Source organism: Triturus cristatus, chromosome 8, assembly GCF_964204655.1.
Source record: "Triturus cristatus chromosome 8, aTriCri1.1, whole genome shotgun sequence".
Taxonomy (NCBI): Eukaryota; Metazoa; Chordata; class Amphibia; order Caudata; family Salamandridae; genus Triturus; species Triturus cristatus.
Window position 1 is genome coordinate 1,620,985,258 of NC_140591.1, and position 15,538 is coordinate 1,621,000,795.

The following is a 15,538-nucleotide window of genomic DNA, read 5'->3' on the forward strand; positions in this document are numbered from 1 at the left end:
TTCATAAACACCTCATTGATATATTGCTTATCCTGTTCATAAATGTTTTAATTATGCCTTCTTTAAGAATGCATTACTTGAATTCAACTCTAGAATGATTTTTTATCTCTATTTTGCTCTTTGTCACTCTTTTTTCCCTTTTTCATTCAAAGCATTACTTTGAAAATCTTCACAATACCAGGTTTTTTTGTTTTTCAATTTAAGATGACCCATTCTAATGTTCACAGAACAACACTTTTCTTTTTAAAATGTATTAAACATTTGCGTGATGAAAATTATTTTTACATGTAAGGACCAATAATAAGGTGCTGCTGAGATTTGAACTCAGGATTTCCTGTTTACGAGACAAGCGCTTTAACCACTTAGCCACAGCACCTATTTTAGTAATACAGAAGGGATCATTAATTTAGTATTGGTGATCAAATTCTGTGCCTGTGTTAAAGTGTCTTAATATGTATTCTAATGTTAAACAAGCAAGGATTCCTAATCTGTAAACAAGAATAGCTATGTTGTATTACAAAAGAACACATTTTAAACTCAATCCCATATTTTGAATAGTTCATAAATAAGTGTTTTACATATATTCATCAATATTGCTCAAATCTAGGGTTATATTTCATCTGCCTCTTGCTCATTGAAATACCTTTTTGATTTTTGCAATCACAGTATTGTTACTATAATATTGAAAACACTTTCAGTTTTTATTAGGTTTAAGATGATCTGTTCAACCGAAAGATAAATCAGACTTTTCTAATTTAATTGAATCGCAGGACGACTTAATGAAAATAATTTTTTATTTAAGAATGAGGAAAGCAACGCACTGCTGAGATTTGAACTCAGGATCTCCTGTTTACTAGACAGGCGCTTTAACCAGCTAAGTCACAGCACCCTCTTGAAAATCCTTTAAGGAACAGTTTGCCATATGGTGTTCAAGAGAATCCTGAGTTTTTCACTTTCATAATCATTTCTCAGTTCAGAAAACGCTCTACTCAACTACTTTAGACGAGGATACTGATCCTATTGATAAACACCTCATTGATATATTGCTTATCTTGTTCATAAATGTTTTAATCATGCCTTCTTTAAGAATGCATTACTTGAATTCAACTTTAGAATGATTTTTTATCTCTATTTTGCTCTTTGTCACTCTTTTTTCCCTTTTCCATTCAAAGCATTACTTTGAAAATCTTCACAATACCACGTTTTTTTGTTTTTCAATTTAAGATGACCCATTTTAATGTTCACAGAACAACACTTTTCTTTTTAAAATGTATTAAACATTTGCGTGATGAAAATTATTTTTACATGTAAGGACCAATAATAAGGTGTTGCTGAGATTTGAACTCAGGATTTCCTGTTCACGAGACAGTCACTTTAACCACTTAGCCACAGCACCTACTTTAGCGATATAGAAGGGATCATTAATTTAGGATTGGTGATCAAATTCTGTGCCTGTGTTAAAGTGTCTTAATATGTATTCTAATGTTAAACAAGCAAGGAGTCCTAATCTATAAACAAGAATAGCTATGTTGTATTAAAAAAGAACACATTTTAAACTCAATCCCATATTTTGAATAGTTCATAAATAAGTGTTTTACATATATTCATCAATATTGCTCAAATCTAGGGTTATATTTCATCTGCCTCTTGCTCATTGAAATACCTTTTTAATTTTGCAATCACAGTATTGTTACTATAATATTGAAAACACTTTCAGTTTTTATTAGGTTTAAGATGATCTGTTCAACCGAAAGATAAATCAGACTTTTCTAATTTAATTGAATCGCAGGACGAAATAATGAAAATAGTTTTTTATTTAAGAATGAGGAAAGCAAGGCACTGCTGAGATTTGAACTCAGGATCTCCTGTTTACTAGACAGGCACTTTAACCAGCTAAGCCACAGCACCCTCTTGAAAATGCTTTAAGGAACAGTTTGCCATATGGTGTTCAAGAGAATCCTGAGTTTTTCACTTTCATAATCATTTCTCAGTTCAGAAAACGCTCTACTCAACTACTTTAGACGAGGATACTGATCCTATTCATAAACACCTCATTGATATATTGCTTATCTTGTTCATAAATGTTTTAATCATGCCTTCTTTAAGAATGCATTACTTGAATTCAACTCTAGAATGATTTTTTATCTCTATTTTGCTCTTTGTCACTCATTTTTCCCTTTTTCATTCAAAACATTACTTTGAAAATCTTCACAACACCACGTTTTTTTGTTTTTCAATTTAAGATGACCCATTCTAATGTTCACAGAACAATACTTTTCTTTTTAAAACGTATTAAACATTTGCGTGATGAAAATTATTTTTACAGGTAAGGACCAATAATAAAGTGCTGCTGACATTTGAACTCAGGATTTCCTGTTTACGAGACAGGCGCTTTACCCACTTAGCCACAGCACCTATTTTAGTGATACAGAAGGGATCATTAATTTAGTATTGGTGATCAAATTCTATGCCTGTGTTAAAGTGTCTTAATATGTATTCTAATGTTAAACAAGCAAGGATTCCTAATCTGTAAACAAGAATAGCTATGTTGTATTACAAAAGAACACATTTTAAACTCAATCCCATATTTTGAATAGTTCATAAATAAGTGTATTACATATATTCAACAATTTTGTTCAAATCTAGGGTTATATTTCATCTGCCTCTTGCTCATTGAAATACCTTTTTGATTTTTGCAATCACAGTATTGTTACTATAATATTGAAAACACTTTCAGTTTTTATTAGGTTTAAGATGATCTGTTCAACCGAAAGATAATCAGACTTTTCTATTTTAATTGAATCGCAGGACGACTTAATGAAAATAATTTTTTATTTAAGAATAAGGAAAGCAAGGCACTGCTGAGATTTGAACTCAGGATCTCCTGTTTACTAGACAGGCGCTTTAATCAGCTAAGGCACAGCACCCTCTTGAAAAAGTTTTGAGGAACAGTTTGCCATATGGTGTTCAAGAGAAACCTGATTTTTCACTTTCATAATCATTTCTCAGTTCAGAAAACGTACTACTCAAATAGTTTAGACGAGGATACTGATCCTATTGATAAACACCTCATTGATATATTGCTTATCCTGTTCATAAATGTTTTAATTATGCCTTCTTTAAGAATGCATTACTTGAATTCAACTCTAGAATGATTTTTTATCTCTATTTTGCTCTTTGTCACTCTTTTTTCCCTTTTTCATTCAAAGCATTACTTTGAAAATCTTCACAATACCATGTTTTTTTGTTTTTCAATTTAAGATGACCCATTCTAATGTTCACAGAACAACACTTTTCTTTTTAAAATGTATTAAACATTTGCGTGATGAAAATTATTTTTACATGTAAGGACCAATAATAAGGTGCTGCTGAGATTTGAACTCAGGATTTCCTGTTTACGAGACAGGCGCTTTAACCACTTAGCCACAGCACCGTTTTTAGTGATACAGAAGGGATCATTAATTTAGTATTGGTGATCAAATTCTGTGCCTGTGTTAAAGTGTCTTAATATGTATTCTAATGTTAAACAAGCAAGGATTCCTAATCTGTAAACAAGAATAGCTATGTTGTATTACAAAAGAACACATTTTAAACTCAATCCCATATTTTGAATAGTTCATAAATAAGTGTTTTACATATATTCATCAATATTGCTCAAATCTAGGGTTATATTTCATCTGCCTCTTGCTCATTGAAATACCTTTTTGATTTTTGCAATCAAAGTATTGTTACTATAATATTGAAAACACTTTCAGTTTTTATTAGGTTTAAGATGATCTGTTCAACCGAAAGATAAATCAGACTTTTCTAATTTAATTGAATCGCAGGACGACTTAATGAAAATTATTTTTTATTTAAGAATGAGGAAAGCAAGGCACTGCTGAGATTTGAACTCAGGATCTCCTGTTTACTAGACAGGCGCTTTAACCAGCTAAGCCACAGCACCCTCTTGAAAATGCTTTAAGGAACAGTTTGCCATATGGTGTTCAAGAGACTCCTGAGTTTTTCACTTTCATAATCATTTCTCAGTTCAGAAAACGCTCTACTCAACTACTTTAGACGAGGATACTGATCCTATTGATAAACACCTCATTGATATATTGCTTATCCTGTTCATAGATGTTTTAATTATGCCTTCTTTAAGAATGCATTACTTGAATTCAACTCTAGAATGATTTTTTATCTCTATTTTGCTCTTTGTCACTCTTTTTTCCCTTTTTCATTCAAAGCATTACTTTGAAAATCTTCACAATACCAGGTTTTGTTGTTTTTCAATTTAAGATGACCCATTCTAATGTTCACAGAACAACACTTTTCTTTTTAAAATGTATTAAACATTTGCGTGATGAAAAATATTTTTACATGTAAGGACCAATAATAAGGTGCTGCTGAGATTTGAACTCAGGATTTCCTGTTTACGAGACAGGCGCTTTAACCACTTAGCCACAGCACCTATTTTAGTGATACAGAAGGGATCATTAATTTAGTATTGGTGATCAAATTCTGTGCCTGTGTTAAAGTGTCTTAATATGTATTCTAATGTTAAACAAGCAAGGATTCCTAATCTGTAAACAGGAATAGCTATGTTGTATTACAAAAGAACACATTTTAAACGCAATCCCATATTTTGAATAGTTCATAAATAATTGTTTTACATATATTCATCAATATTGCTCAAATCTAGGGTTATATTTCATCTGCCTCTTGCTCATTGAAATACCTTTTTGATTTTTGCAATCACAGTATTGTTACTATAATATTGAAAACACTTTCAGTTTTTATTAGGTTTAAGATGATCTGTTCAACCGAAAGATAAATCAGACTTTTCTAATTTAATTGAATCGCAGGACGACTTAATGAAAATAATTTTTTATTTAAGAATGAGGAAAGCAAGGCACTGCTGAGATTTGAGCTCAGGATCTCCTGTTTACTAGACAGGCGCTTTAACCAGCTAAGCCACAGCACCCTCTTGAAAATGCGTTAAGGAACAGTTTGCCATATGGTGTTCAAGAGAAACCTGAGTTTTTCACTTTCATAATCATTTCTCAGTTCAGCAAACGCACTACTCAAATAGTTTAGAAGAGGATACTGATCCTATTCATAAACACCTCATTGATATATTGCTTATCCTGTTCATAAATGTTTTAATTATGCCTTCTTTAAGAATGCATTACTTGAATTCAACTCTAGAATGATTTTTTATCTCTATTTTGCTCTTTGTCACTCTTTTTTCCCTTTTTCATTCAAAGCATTACTTTGAAAATCTTCACAATACCAGGTTTTTTTGTTTTTCAATTTAAGATGACCCATTCTAATGTTCACAGAACAACACTTTTCTTTTTAAAATGTATTAAACATTTGCGTGATGAAAATTATTTTTACATGTAAGGACCAATAATAAGGTGCTGCTGAGATTTGAACTCAGGATTTCCTGTTTACGAGACAGGCGCTTTAACCACTTAGCCACAGCACCTACTTTAGTGATATAGAAGAGATCATTAATTTAGGATTGGTGATCAAATTCTGTGCCTGTGTTAAAGTTTCTTACTATGTATTCTAATGTTAAACAAGCAAGGATTCCTAATCTATAAACAAGAATAGCTATGTTGTATTAAAAAAGAACACATTTTAACCTCAATCCCATATTTTGAATAGTTCATAATAAGTGTTTTACATATATTCATCAATATTGCTCAAACCTAGGGTTATATTTCATCTGCCTCTTGCTCATTGAAATACCTTTTTGATTTTGCAATCACAGTATTGTTACTATAATATTGAAAACACTTTCAGTTTTTATTAGGTTTAAGATGATCTCTTCAACCGAAAGATAAATCAGACTTTTCTAATTTAATTGAATCGCAGGACGAATTAATGAAAATAGTTTTTTATTTAAGAATGAGGAAAGCAAGGCACTGCTGAGATTTGAACTCAGGATCTCCTGTTTACTAGACAGGCGCTTTAACCAGCTAAGCCACAGCACCCTCTTGAAAATGCTTTAAGGAACAGTTTGCCATATGTGTTCAAGAGACTCCTGAGTTTTTCACTTTCATAATCATTTCTCAGTTCAGAAAACGCTCTACTCAACTACTTTAGACGAGGATACTGATCCTATTGATAAACACCTCATTGATATATTGCTTATCCTGTTCATAAATGTTTTAATTATGCCTTCTTTAAGAATGCATTACTTGATTTCAACTCTAGAATGATTTTTTATCTCTATTTTGCTCTTTGTCACTCTTTTTTCCCTTTTTCATTCAAAGCATTACTTTGAAAATCTTCACAATACCACGTTTTTTTGTTTTTCAATTTAAGATGACCCATTCTAATGTTCACAGAACAACTCTTTTCTTTTTAAAATGTATTAAACATTTGCGTGATGAAAATTATTTTTACATGTAAGGACCAATAATAAGGTGCTGCTGAGATTTGAACTCAGGATTTCCTGTTTACAAGACAGGCGCTTTAACCACTTAGCCACAGCACCTACTTTAGTGATACAGAAGGGATCATTAATTTAGTATTGGTGATCCAATTCTGTGCCTGTGTTAAAGTGTCTTAATATGTATTCTAATGTTAAACAAGCAAGGATTCCTAATCTGTAAACAAGAATAGCTATGTTGTATTAAAAAAGAACACATTTTCAACTCAATCCCATATTTTGAATAGTTTATAAATAAGTGTTTTACATAGATTCATCAATATTGCTCAAATCTAGGGTCATATTTCATCTGCCTCTTGCTCATTGAAATACCTTTTTAATTTTGCAATCACAGTATTGTTACTATAATATTGAAAACACTTTCAGTTTTTATTAGGTTTAAGATGATCTGTTCAACCGAAAGATAAATCAGACTTTTCTAATTTAATTGAATCGCAGGACGACTTAATGAAAATAATGTTTTATTTAAGAATGCCGAAAGCAAGGCACTGCTGAGATTTGAACTCAGGATCTCCTGTTTACTAGACAGGCGCTTTAACCAGCTAAGCCACGGCACCCTCTTGAAAATGCTTTAAGGAACAGTTTGCCATATGGTGTTCAAGAGAAACCTGAGTTTTTCACTTTCATAATCATTTCTCAGTTCAGAAAACGCACTACTCAAATAGTTTAGATGAGGATACTGATCCTATTCATAAACACCTCATTGATATATTGCTTATCCTGTTCATAAATGTTTTAATTATGCCTTCTTTAAGAATGCATTACTTGAATTCAACTCTAGAATGATTTTTTATCTCTATTTTGCTCTTTGTCACTCTTTTTTCCCTTTTTCATTCAAAGCATTACTTTGAAAATCTTCACAATACCAGGTTTTTTTGTTTTTCAATTTAAGATGACCCATTCTAATGTTCACAGAACAACACTTTTCTTTTTAAAATGTATTAAACATTTGCGTGATGAAAATTATTTTTACATGTAAGGACCAATAATAAGGTGCTGCTGAGATTTGAACTCAGGATTTCCTGTTTACGAGACAAGCGCTTTAACCACTTAGCCACAGCACCTATTTTAGTAATACAGAAGGGATCATTAATTTAGTATTGGTGATCAAATTCTGTGCCTGTGTTAAAGTGTCTTAATATGTATTCTAATGTTAAACAAGCAAGGATTCCTAATCTGTAAACAAGAATAGCTATGTTGTATTACAAAAGAACACATTTTAAACTCAATCCCATATTTTGAATAGTTCATAAATAAGTGTTTTACATATATTCATCAATATTGCTCAAATCTAGGGTTATATTTCATCTGCCTCTTGCTCATTGAAATACCTTTTTGATTTTTGCAATCACAGTATTGTTACTATAATATTGAAAACACTTTCAGTTTTTATTAGGTTTAAGATGATCTGTTCAACCGAAAGATAAATCAGACTTTTCTAATTTAATTGAATCGCAGGACGACTTAATGAAAATAATTTTTTATTTAAGAATGAGGAAAGCAACGCACTGCTGAGATTTGAACTCAGGATCTCCTGTTTACTAGACAGGCGCTTTAACCAGCTAAGTCACAGCACCCTCTTGAAAATCCTTTAAGGAACAGTTTGCCATATGGTGTTCAAGAGAATCCTGAGTTTTTCACTTTCATAATCATTTCTCAGTTCAGAAAACGCTCTACTCAACTACTTTAGACGAGGATACTGATCCTATTGATAAACACCTCATTGATATATTGCTTATCTTGTTCATAAATGTTTTAATCATGCCTTCTTTAAGAATGCATTACTTGAATTCAACTTTAGAATGATTTTTTATCTCTATTTTGCTCTTTGTCACTCTTTTTTCCCTTTTCCATTCAAAGCATTACTTTGAAAATCTTCACAATACCACGTTTTTTTGTTTTTCAATTTAAGATGACCCATTTTAATGTTCACAGAACAACACTTTTCTTTTTAAAATGTATTAAACATTTGCGTGATGAAAATTATTTTTACATGTAAGGACCAATAATAAGGTGTTGCTGAGATTTGAACTCAGGATTTCCTGTTCACGAGACAGTCACTTTAACCACTTAGCCACAGCACCTACTTTAGCGATATAGAAGGGATCATTAATTTAGGATTGGTGATCAAATTCTGTGCCTGTGTTAAAGTGTCTTAATATGTATTCTAATGTTAAACAAGCAAGGAGTCCTAATCTATAAACAAGAATAGCTATGTTGTATTAAAAAAGAACACATTTTAAACTCAATCCCATATTTTGAATAGTTCATAAATAAGTGTTTTACATATATTCATCAATATTGCTCAAATCTAGGGTTATATTTCATCTGCCTCTTGCTCATTGAAATACCTTTTTAATTTTGCAATCACAGTATTGTTACTATAATATTGAAAACACTTTCAGTTTTTATTAGGTTTAAGATGATCTGTTCAACCGAAAGATAAATCAGACTTTTCTAATTTAATTGAATCGCAGGACGAATTAATGAAAATAGTTTTTTATTTAAGAATGAGGAAAGCAAGGCACTGCTGAGATTTGAACTCAGGATCTCCTGTTTACTAGACAGGCACTTTAACCAGCTAAGCCACAGCACCCTCTTGAAAATGCTTTAAGGAACAGTTTGCCATATGGTGTTCAAGAGAATCCTGAGTTTTTCACTTTCATAATCATTTCTCAGTTCAGAAAACGCTCTACTCAACTACTTTAGACGAGGATACTGATCCTATTCATAAACACCTCATTGATATATTGCTTATCTTGTTCATAAATGTTTTAATCATGCCTTCTTTAAGAATGCATTACTTGAATTCAACTCTAGAATGATTTTTTATCTCTATTTTGCTCTTTGTCACTCATTTTTCCCTTTTTCATTCAAAACATTACTTTGAAAATCTTCACAACACCACGTTTTTTTGTTTTTCAATTTAAGATGACCCATTCTAATGTTCACAGAACAATACTTTTCTTTTTAAAACGTATTAAACATTTGCGTGATGAAAATTATTTTTACAGGTAAGGACCAATAATAAAGTGCTGCTGACATTTGAACTCAGGATTTCCTGTTTACGAGACAGGCGCTTTACCCACTTAGCCACAGCACCTATTTTAGTGATACAGAAGGGATCATTAATTTAGTATTGGTGATCAAATTCTATGCCTGTGTTAAAGTGTCTTAATATGTATTCTAATGTTAAACAAGCAAGGATTCCTAATCTGTAAACAAGAATAGCTATGTTGTATTACAAAAGAACACATTTTAAACTCAATCCCATATTTTGAATAGTTCATAAATAAGTGTTTTACATATATTCAACAATTTTGTTCAAATCTAGGGTTATATTTCATCTGCCTCTTGCTCATTGAAATACCTTTTTGATTTTTGCAATCACAGTATTGTTACTATAATATTGAAAACACTTTCAGTTTTTATTAGGTTTAAGATGATCTGTTCAACCGAAAGATAATCAGACTTTTCTATTTTAATTGAATCGCAGGACGACTTAATGAAAATAATTTTTTATTTAAGAATAAGGAAAGCAAGGCACTGCTGAGATTTGAACTCAGGATCTCCTGTTTACTAGACAGGCGCTTTAATCAGCTAAGGCACAGCACCCTCTTGAAAAAGTTTTGAGGAACAGTTTGCCATATGGTGTTCAAGAGAAACCTGATTTTTCACTTTCATAATCATTTCTCAGTTCAGAAAACGTACTACTCAAATAGTTTAGACGAGGATACTGATCCTATTGATAAACACCTCATTGATATATTGCTTATCCTGTTCATAAATGTTTTAATTATGCCTTCTTTAAGAATGCATTACTTGAATTCAACTCTAGAATGATTTTTTATCTCTATTTTGCTCTTTGTCACTCTTTTTTCCCTTTTTCATTCAAAGCATTACTTTGAAAATCTTCACAATACCATGTTTTTTTGTTTTTCAATTTAAGATGACCCATTCTAATGTTCACAGAACAACACTTTTCTTTTTAAAATGTATTAAACATTTGCGTGATGAAAATTATTTTTACATGTAAGGACCAATAATAAGGTGCTGCTGAGATTTGAACTCAGGATTTCCTGTTTACGAGACAGGCGCTTTAACCACTTAGCCACAGCACCGTTTTTAGTGATACAGAAGGGATCATTAATTTAGTATTGGTGATCAAATTCTGTGCCTGTGTTAAAGTGTCTTAATATGTATTCTAATGTTAAACAAGCAAGGATTCCTAATCTGTAAACAAGAATAGCTATGTTGTATTACAAAAGAACACATTTTAAACTCAATCCCATATTTTGAATAGTTCATAAATAAGTGTTTTACATATATTCATCAATATTGCTCAAATCTAGGGTTATATTTCATCTGCCTCTTGCTCATTGAAATACCTTTTTGATTTTTGCAATCAAAGTATTGTTACTATAATATTGAAAACACTTTCAGTTTTTATTAGGTTTAAGATGATCTGTTCAACCGAAAGATAAATCAGACTTTTCTAATTTAATTGAATCGCAGGACGACTTAATGAAAATTATTTTTTATTTAAGAATGAGGAAAGCAAGGCACTGCTGAGATTTGAACTCAGGATCTCCTGTTTACTAGACAGGCGCTTTAACCAGCTAAGCCACAGCACCCTCTTGAAAATGCTTTAAGGAACAGTTTGCCATATGGTGTTCAAGAGACTCCTGAGTTTTTCACTTTCATAATCATTTCTCAGTTCAGAAAACGCTCTACTCAACTACTTTAGACGAGGATACTGATCCTATTGATAAACACCTCATTGATATATTGCTTATCCTGTTCATAGATGTTTTAATTATGCCTTCTTTAAGAATGCATTACTTGAATTCAACTCTAGAATGATTTTTTATCTCTATTTTGCTCTTTGTCACTCTTTTTTCCCTTTTTCATTCAAAGCATTACTTTGAAAATCTTCACAATACCAGGTTTTTTTGTTTTTCAATTTAAGATGACCCATTCTAATGTTCACAGAACAACACTTTTCTTTTTAAAATGTATTAAACATTTGCGTGATGAAAAATATGTTTACATGTAAGGACCAATAATAAGGTGCTGCTGAGATTTGAACTCAGGATTTCCTGTTTACGAGACAGGCGCTTTAACCACTTAGCCACAGCACCTATTTTAGTGATACAGAAGGGATCATTAATTTAGTATTGGTGATCAAATTCTGTGCCTGTGTTAAAGTGTCTTAATATGTATTCTAATGTTAAACAAGCAAGGATTCCTAATCTGTAAACAGGAATAGCTATGTTGTATTACAAAAGAACACATTTTAAACGCAATCCCATATTTTGAATAGTTCATAAATAAGTGTTTTACATATATTCATCAATATTGCTCAAATCTAGGGTTATATTTCATCTGCCTCTTGCTCATTGAAATACCTTTTTGATGTTGCAATCACAGTATTGTTACTATAATATTGAAAACACTTTCAGTTTTTATTAGGTTTAAGATGATCTGTTCAACCGAAAGATAAATCAGACTTTTCTAATTTAATTGAATCGCAGGACGAATTAATGAAAATAGTTTTTTATTTAAGAATGAGGAAAGCAAGGCACTGCTGAGATTTGAACTCAGGATCTCCTGTTTACTAGACAGGCGCTTTAACCAGCTAAGCCACAGCACCCTCTTGAAAATGCTTTAAGGAACAGTTTGCCATATGGTGTTCAAGAGAATCCTGAGTTTTTTACTTTCATAATCATTTCTCAGTTCAGAAAACGCTCTACTCAACTACTTTAGACGAGGATACTGATCCTATTGATAAACACCTCATTGATATATTGCTTATCCTGTTCATAAATGTTTTAATTATGCCTTCTTTAAGAATGCATTACTTGATTTCAACTCTAGAATGATTTTTTATCTCTATTTTGCTCTTTGTCACTCTTTTTTCCCTTTTTCATTCAAAGCATTACTTTGAAAATCTTCACAATACCACGTTTTTTTGTTTTTCAATTTAAGATGACCCATTCTAATGTTCAAAGAACAACACTTTTCTTTTTAAAATGTATTAAACATTTGCGTGATGAAAATTATTTTTCCATGTAAGGACCAATAATAAGGTGCTGCTGAGATTTGAACTCAGGATTTCTTGTTTACGAGACAGGCGCTTTAACCACTTAGCCACAGCACCTACTTTAGCGATATAGAAGGGATCATTAATTTAGTATTGGTGATCAAATTCTGTGCCTGTGTTAAAGTGTCTTAATATGTATTCTAATGTTAAACAAGCAAGGATTCCTAATCTGTAAACAAGAATAGCTATGTTGTATTAAAAAAGAACACATTTTAAACTCAATCCCATATTTTGAATAGTTCATAAATAAGTGTTTTACATATATTCATCAATATTGCTCAAATCTAGGGTTATATTTCATATGCCTCTTGCTCAATGAAATACCTTTTTGATGTTGCAATCACAGTATTGTTACTATAATATTGAAAACACTTTCAGTTTTTATTAGGTTTAAGATGATCTGTTCAACCGAAAGATAAATCAGACTTTTCTAATTTAATTGAATCGCAGGACGAATTAATGAAAATAGTTTTTTATTTAAGAATGAGGAAAGCAAGGCACTGCTGAGATTTGAACTCAGGATCTCCTGTTTACTAGACAGGCGCTTTAACCAGCTAAGCCACAGCACCCTCTTGAAAATGCTTTAAGGAACAGTTTGCCATATGGTGTTCAAGAGACTCCTGAGTTTTTCACTTTCATAATCATTTCTCAGTTCAGAAAACGCTCTACTCAACTACTTTAGACGAGGATACTGATCCTATTGATAAACACTTCATTGATATATTGCTTATCCTGTTCATAAATGTTTTAATTATGCCTTCTTTAAGAATGCATTACTTGATTTCAACTCTAGAATGATTTTTTATCTCTATTTTGCTCTTTGTCACCCTTTTTTCCCTTTTTCATTCAAAGCATTACTTTGAAAATCTTCACAATACCACGTTTTTTTGTTTTTCAATTTAAGATGACCCATTCTAATGTTCACAGACCAACTCTTTTCTTTTTAAAATGTATTAAACATTTGCGTGATGAAAATTATTTTTACATGTAAGGACCAATAATAAGGTGCTGCTGAGATTTGAACTCAGGATTTCCTGTTTACGAGACAGGCGCTTTAACCACTTAGCCACAGCACCTACTTTAGTGATACAGAAGGGATCATTAATTTAGTATTGGTGATCAAATTCTGTGCCTGTGTTAAAGTGTCTTAATATGTATTCTAATGTTAAACAAGCAAGGATTCCTAATCTCCAAACAAGAATAGCTATGTTGTATTAAAAAAGAACACATTTTAAACTCAATCCCATATTTTGAATAGTTCATAAATAAGTGTTTTACATATATTCATCAATATTGCTCAAATCTAGGGTCATATTTCATCCGCCTCTTGCTCATTGAAATAGCTTTTTAATTTTGCAATCACAGTATTGTTACTATAATATTGAAAACACTTTCAGTTTTTATTAGGTTTAAGATGATCTGTTCAACCGAAAGATAAATCAGACTTTTCTAATTTAATTGAATCGCAGGACGACTTAATGAAAATAATGTTTTATTTAAGAATGACGAAAGCAAGGCACTGCTGAGATTTGAACTCAGGATCTCCTGTTTACTAGACAGGTGCTTTAACCAGCTAAGCCACAGCACCCTCTTGAAAATGCTTTAAGGAACAGTTTGCCATATGGTGTTCAAGAGAAACCTGAGTTTTTCACTTTCATAATCATTTCTCAGTTCAGAAAACGCACTACTCAAATAGTTTAGATGAGGATACTGATCCTATTCATAAACACCTCATTGATATATTGCTTATCCTGTTCATAAATGTTTTAATTATGCCTTCTTTAAGAATGCATTACTTGAATTCAACTCTAGAATGATTTTTTATCTCTATTTTGCTCTTTCTCACTCTTTTTTCCCTTTTTCATTCAAAGCATTACTTTGAAAATCTTCACAATACCATGTTTTTTTGTTTTTCAATTTAAGATGACCCATTCTAATGTTCACAGAACAACACTTTTCTTTTTAAAATGTATTAAACATTTGCGTGATGAAAATTATTTTTACATGTAAGGACCAATAATAAGGTGCTGCTGAGATTTGAACTCAGGATTTCCTGTTTACGAGACAGGCGCTTTAACCACTTAGCCACAGCACCTTTTTTAGTGATACAGAAGGGATCATTAATTTAGTATTGGTGATCAAATTCTGTGCCTGTGTTAAAGTGTCTTAATATGTATTCTAATGTTAAACAAGCAAGGATTCCTAATCTGTAAACAAGAATAGCTATGTTGTATTACAAAAGAACACATTTTAAACTCAATCCCATATTTTGAATAGTTCATAAATAAGTGTTTTACATATATTCATCAATATTGCTCAAATCTAGGGTTATATTTCATCTGCCTCTTGCTCATTGAAATACCTTTTTGATTTTTGCAATCAAAGTATTGTTACTATAATATTGAAAACACTTTCAGTTTTTATTAGGTTTAAGATGATCTGTTCAACCGAAAGATAAATCTGACTTTTCTAATTTAATTGAATCGCAGGACGACTTAATGAAAATAATTTTTTATTTAAGAATGAGGAAAGCAAGGCACTGCTGAGATTTGAACTCAGGATCTCCTGTTTACTAGACAGGCGCTTTAACCAGCTAAGCCACAGCACAATCTTGAAAATGCTTTAAGGAACAGTTTGCCATATGGTGTTCAAGAGACTCCTGAGTTTTTCACTTTCATAATCATTTCTCAGTTCAGAAAACGCTCTACTCAACTACTTTAGACGAGGATACTGATCCTATTGATAAACACCTCATTGATATATTGCTTATCCTGTTCATAAATGTTTTAATTATGCCTTCTTTAAGAATGCATTACTTGATTTCAACTCTAGAATGATTTTTTATCTCTATTTTGCTCTTTGTCACCCTTTTTTCCCTTTTTCATTCAAAGCATTACTTTGAAAATCTTCACAATGCCACGTTTTTTTGTTTTTCAATTTAAGATGACCCATTCTAATGTTCACAGAACAACTCTTTTCTTTTTAAAATG

General features: G+C 31.5%; 18 non-coding genes across 18 annotated transcripts; all 18 read right to left on the reverse strand.

Moving 5' to 3' along the window:
• Positions 1–303: 303 nt before the first annotated feature.
• On the reverse strand, positions 304–376 carry TRNAT-CGU (transfer RNA threonine (anticodon CGU)). Its single transcript has one exon. It is a non-coding gene; the product is annotated as a tRNA-Thr (tRNA).
• A 1,458-nt stretch (positions 377–1,834) lies between these two features.
• On the reverse strand, positions 1,835–1,908 carry TRNAT-AGU (transfer RNA threonine (anticodon AGU)). Its single transcript has one exon. It is a non-coding gene; the product is annotated as a tRNA-Thr (tRNA).
• Positions 1,909–3,360: 1,452 nt separating this feature from the next.
• Positions 3,361–3,433, reverse strand: TRNAT-CGU (transfer RNA threonine (anticodon CGU)). Its single transcript has one exon. It is a non-coding gene; the product is annotated as a tRNA-Thr (tRNA).
• A 439-nt stretch (positions 3,434–3,872) lies between these two features.
• On the reverse strand, positions 3,873–3,946 carry TRNAT-AGU (transfer RNA threonine (anticodon AGU)). The gene has a single exon. It is a non-coding gene; the product is annotated as a tRNA-Thr (tRNA).
• A 434-nt stretch (positions 3,947–4,380) lies between these two features.
• On the reverse strand, positions 4,381–4,453 carry TRNAT-CGU (transfer RNA threonine (anticodon CGU)). Its single transcript has one exon. It is a non-coding gene; the product is annotated as a tRNA-Thr (tRNA).
• Positions 4,454–5,400: 947 nt separating this feature from the next.
• On the reverse strand, positions 5,401–5,473 carry TRNAT-CGU (transfer RNA threonine (anticodon CGU)). The gene has a single exon. It is a non-coding gene; the product is annotated as a tRNA-Thr (tRNA).
• Positions 5,474–5,910: 437 nt separating this feature from the next.
• On the reverse strand, positions 5,911–5,984 carry TRNAT-AGU (transfer RNA threonine (anticodon AGU)). Its single transcript has one exon. It is a non-coding gene; the product is annotated as a tRNA-Thr (tRNA).
• A 1,452-nt stretch (positions 5,985–7,436) lies between these two features.
• On the reverse strand, positions 7,437–7,509 carry TRNAT-CGU (transfer RNA threonine (anticodon CGU)). Its single transcript has one exon. It is a non-coding gene; the product is annotated as a tRNA-Thr (tRNA).
• A 1,458-nt stretch (positions 7,510–8,967) lies between these two features.
• Positions 8,968–9,041, reverse strand: TRNAT-AGU (transfer RNA threonine (anticodon AGU)). Its single transcript has one exon. It is a non-coding gene; the product is annotated as a tRNA-Thr (tRNA).
• Positions 9,042–10,493: 1,452 nt separating this feature from the next.
• On the reverse strand, positions 10,494–10,566 carry TRNAT-CGU (transfer RNA threonine (anticodon CGU)). Its single transcript has one exon. It is a non-coding gene; the product is annotated as a tRNA-Thr (tRNA).
• Positions 10,567–11,005: 439 nt separating this feature from the next.
• TRNAT-AGU (transfer RNA threonine (anticodon AGU)) lies at positions 11,006–11,079 on the reverse strand. The gene has a single exon. It is a non-coding gene; the product is annotated as a tRNA-Thr (tRNA).
• Positions 11,080–11,513: 434 nt separating this feature from the next.
• TRNAT-CGU (transfer RNA threonine (anticodon CGU)) lies at positions 11,514–11,586 on the reverse strand. The gene has a single exon. It is a non-coding gene; the product is annotated as a tRNA-Thr (tRNA).
• Positions 11,587–12,024: 438 nt separating this feature from the next.
• Positions 12,025–12,098, reverse strand: TRNAT-AGU (transfer RNA threonine (anticodon AGU)). Its single transcript has one exon. It is a non-coding gene; the product is annotated as a tRNA-Thr (tRNA).
• Positions 12,099–12,532: 434 nt separating this feature from the next.
• On the reverse strand, positions 12,533–12,605 carry TRNAT-CGU (transfer RNA threonine (anticodon CGU)). The gene has a single exon. It is a non-coding gene; the product is annotated as a tRNA-Thr (tRNA).
• Positions 12,606–13,043: 438 nt separating this feature from the next.
• Positions 13,044–13,117, reverse strand: TRNAT-AGU (transfer RNA threonine (anticodon AGU)). The gene has a single exon. It is a non-coding gene; the product is annotated as a tRNA-Thr (tRNA).
• A 434-nt stretch (positions 13,118–13,551) lies between these two features.
• Positions 13,552–13,624, reverse strand: TRNAT-CGU (transfer RNA threonine (anticodon CGU)). Its single transcript has one exon. It is a non-coding gene; the product is annotated as a tRNA-Thr (tRNA).
• Positions 13,625–14,062: 438 nt separating this feature from the next.
• TRNAT-AGU (transfer RNA threonine (anticodon AGU)) lies at positions 14,063–14,136 on the reverse strand. The gene has a single exon. It is a non-coding gene; the product is annotated as a tRNA-Thr (tRNA).
• Positions 14,137–14,570: 434 nt separating this feature from the next.
• TRNAT-CGU (transfer RNA threonine (anticodon CGU)) lies at positions 14,571–14,643 on the reverse strand. Its single transcript has one exon. It is a non-coding gene; the product is annotated as a tRNA-Thr (tRNA).
• Positions 14,644–15,538: the final 895 nt, after the last annotated feature.